This window comes from Aplysia californica, unplaced genomic scaffold (assembly GCF_000002075.1).
Source record: "Aplysia californica isolate F4 #8 unplaced genomic scaffold, AplCal3.0 scaffold00382, whole genome shotgun sequence".
NCBI lineage: Eukaryota > Metazoa > Mollusca > Gastropoda > Aplysiida > Aplysiidae > Aplysia > Aplysia californica.
Window position 1 is genome coordinate 642,346 of NW_004797652.1, and position 4,172 is coordinate 646,517.

Here is a 4,172-nt window from a genome sequence, read left to right on the forward strand (position 1 = left end):
CCTAGCCGCTAAGTACGGCTAGCTAAGCAGGAAGTACAGCTAGCTAAGCAGGAAGTACGGCTAGCCTGCCAGTCTAGTTGTAGGCTACTTAGCCGTTAAGTACGGCTAGCTAAGCAGGAAGTACGGCTAGCTAAGCGGCTAGCTAAGCGGCTAGCTAAGCAGGAAGTACGGCTAGCTAAGCAGGATGTACGGCTAGATGTACGGCTAGCCTGCCAGTCTAGTCGTAGGCTACTTATCTAAGGCCTTAGTAACATTACAAAACAGGTCTCATTAGTAAGTTTATTCAAGTTTAAAATTGTCAGTATAGTCCGTGCCGGCTTTAAGCACGCCGGCATAAAGCACATTTCGGACAGAAAGCACGCTAAATGGCTCTTACCGAAATTTTGCTATACAAATTACACACCTTTAAGCACGGTTACTTTGGCTTCAGGCACGCTTCATTTACAAGACAGTCAATACTTTCATGATGACCCATCAAAGTTCGAACACAGCCTACACTGCAGCGGTGAGTTTGTTTTAAGAGAAACAATGAGAATGCAAGGGATGGAGACACACACATGCGTGGAGAGGAAGGCAGAAAGATGCACACAGCCGTGCGCGTGGACATAGGATCTAGCCTAGGGCAAAGTTACACCCAGACAAAAAAATACAAAGAGAGTCGGGGAGACGAGAAAGGGAGGCTGGCTGCGATTTCTTCTTTGACCCTCGCTATCCGATAACCCTGATTGTGTATCACGCGCTAGGTGGGATGAAGGCGGTGGTATGAATATGGCACAGCGAGCAGTGGTAGGCCTAGTGAGCTGTATCGTGACTAGCCGTCTCAATTAAGTTTTCATTTCCCTTTGGATCACAAAACAAAAACAAACAAGCGAACAAAAACTACCATGGCGGGTGTCTAAATAACAGCACACTTTTGCGGGACCGCTATAGGCCTACTTACAAACAAAGGGAAATAGCACGTGACATTTTCTACCTGAAAATCTCTGGATCATGTCTACTCCGCACTCACGCACGCTTCGGCATTAATAAGAACGTTTTAAAAGCTTTCTCCTGATGACCGTGCTGCCGTGCTTAAGAAGGGGGGGAGAGGGGGGGCTACACCCCCAAAATCAAAATTCGGCTCAAAATTATGGAATTTGAGTTGTAGGCATTTTTAGCTTCCTCAACATCTCCTACAACTCTTTCATGGCATAAGAACCCCCAAAAACCGTATTTTTTCCCATACCGGGCATGTTTGTAACCGCCATTTCCTCATAAAGTCAGTATTTTATTTTTCTTTATCGGCCGTTTTCTCAAAAATGCGACTTTTCTCTATACTTTTTTTGAATAACTCCACCATTTTTCATCCAATCTTCATGACATTTTCACAGAATGAAGAGAAGAGGTAATACTAAAAATTTGTTTGTTGAATTTTTGATATATGGAATAAATTTTTGTTGATGGTGTCTGGAGTGTGGATTTTCACAGATTTTTTGCAAACTTGAAATATACCTCAGGAAAAAATTCATTAAAAATGTTCTAATGCGATTAGGAAAAAAACAACAAACAGATTTTTAGATCTAATGTTTGTGAACACGCATGCAAAAAAACAATCAATTTCCATGAGCGATAAATGCGGCATTCATTACGTAAGACATGTCAATAAAATCCAATATGGCGGCGTATCCATGGAAACGAAACTTTTTTCTCAAATTTGATTGCAGATTTTAAGACTCCTTACTATGCTTGTTATATGTGTGAAATTTGGTAAAATTCGGTCCAGTAATAAGCGAGATAGCCTCCAGGTGTAGCCCCCCCCCCCCCTTAAAGCCAGCATGGACTGTAAGGCACCTGGTTTTGTCTCAAATTCAAATACTTTAGGCTTTAGGTACTGCAAACTAACCGCACACTAAACATTTATTTACAATTCAGTAGGCCTATTTTTGTTGTTTGTCAGTCTAGCCATCATATAGAATCTTCTAGATCTAGATCTAGATTTCTAGATATCTATAGAATTTTAAGTCGTACAGCAAGCCCAGCTGTCTTGCCCTACAGTACAGTAGCCTAACAGTCTAGCCTAACAGTCTAGCCGTCATTAAGTACTGAAAGTGGCTATTCTCACCCGCCCGGAAGTTCTCGCAAGATCTACTCCTCCCCTCTTCTCTCTCTCTCTGTCTCTTTCTGAATACTGTCTATCGGTGTGGACGATCAAATTGACCAAAACAAAGTTTTAAAATTATGTTAAAACACAAAAGTAAATTAATTTGGTTGTCTACAAAGATGCTACGGCTATTTAACTTTTCGAATCGAGCCGAACTACGCGGGTCGCCATTTTGTTTTGCCCAAAATTGGAAAGTGGCTATTCTCACCCGCCGGAAGTTCTCGCAAGATCAACTCCTTCCCTCTTCTCTCTCTCTCTCTGTCTCTTTCTGAATGGAAGTGGCTATTCTCATCCGGGGTGAGAATAGAAAAACGATCTACCTCTCACCCCGAGTGAGACTTGCCAGCGTAGGCTATTCTCACCCGGTGCGAAACAAGACCTGCTTTTCCTCATTTTGGAATACTGTCTATCGGTGTGGATGATCAAATTGATAAAAGCCAAGAAAAAATTACGTTATAGCACAAAAGTAAGTCTAATTGATCGTCTTCAAAGATGCTATGGCTATTTCACTGTTCGAATCGAGCCGAACTACGCGGGTCGCCATTTTGTTTTGCCCGGAAGTTCTCACAAGATCTACTCCTCCCCTCTCTCTCTCTCTGTCTCTTTCTGAATACTGTCTATCGGTGTTGTAGTGTCCTAGATACGGTTATCACACCAAGTACGGTATTAGTATTTCAAGTCGGTGTTACCCGCCTGTGTGTTATGCAATGTAGGTCAATTAAACAAAGAAGTCTCAGAACACCCGTTCATGGATCTCGCATGTGTTTTTCTTATTGTGCTAGCCCCTTCAACATAACAGGTGTGGACGATCAAATTGACCAATACAAAGTTAAAAAATTATGTTAAAACACAATTTAAAAGTAAATTAATTTGGTTGTCTACAAAGATGCTACGGCTATTTAACTTTTCGAATCGAGCAGAACTACGCGGGTCGCCATTTTGTTTTGACCGGAAGTTCTCACACTACTCCTCTCTCTGTCTCTTTCTCTCTCTCTCTCTCCACTGCCCACAGACAAAATTGTACGCTTTTAGTAGGCTACAGTTGTAATGGAACGTTTGTACACGGCACAGAATTCTACAATTTTTCTGTTATCACAGTGTAGAATTCTGTGCTTTAGGGTGAACGCATAATTTGTTGGCCTAGATCTAGGCTTTAACAGTGAACGCGCACCGGGTGAGAATAGCCAAAAGACTAGCCTGCACTATTCTCATCCCGGGTGAGAATAGAGGTGGCCTTTCTGAATACTGTCTATCGGTGTGGACGATCAAATTGACCAAAACAAAGTTAAAAAATGATGTTAAAACACAAAAGTAAATTAATTTGGTTGTCTACAAAGATGCTACGGCTATTTAACTTTTCGAATCGAGCCGAACTACGCGGGTCGCCATTTTGTTTTGCCCGGAAATTCTCGCGCTACTCCTCTCTCTCTTTCTCTCTCTCTCTCCACTGCCCACAGACAAAATTGTACGCTTTTAGTAGGCTACAGTTGTAATGGAACGTTTGTACACGGCACAGAATTCTACAATTTTTCTGTTATCACAGTGTAGAATTCTGTGGTTTAGGGTGAACGCAAAATTTGGTGAACGCGCACCGGGTGAGAATAGCCACAAGACTCGCCTGCACTATTCTCACTCCGGGTGAGAATAGAGGTGGCCACAAAATTGTACGCTTTTAGTACGCTACAAGTACAGTTGTAATGGAACGTTTGTTCACAGCACAGAATTCTACAATTTTTCTGTTATCACAGTGTAGAATTCTGTGGTTTAGGGTGAACGCAAAATTTGTTGGCCTAGATCTAGGCTATAACGGTGAACGCGCACCGGGTGAGAATAGCCAAAAGACTTGCCTGAGAGGTGGCCTTAAGTACTGCTAGCCTCTTCCAATTTAAAAACGAAAGATCTCACTTACTAACCAACTACCGGTTAAAACCAGCAGTTTCTCCGGTGCGCAGTCACTCTCATTCAGTGCTAAGCCTAAACAGTCTTCATTGTTAAATATTGTGAAGCCTCCAGGCTCCTGCACCAGCTGTGA

At 42.3% G+C, this 4,172-nt stretch overlaps 1 protein-coding gene across 1 annotated transcript in view; it reads right to left on the bottom strand.

Annotated features, from left to right (window-relative positions):
• Window positions 1–4,172, bottom strand: part of LOC106012469 — a gene marked incomplete at its 3' end in the record, with an annotated part of 12,293 nt that extends 8,121 nt beyond the window's left edge. Inside the window, 1 exon segment of the mRNA XM_013085526.2 lies at window positions 4,050–4,172.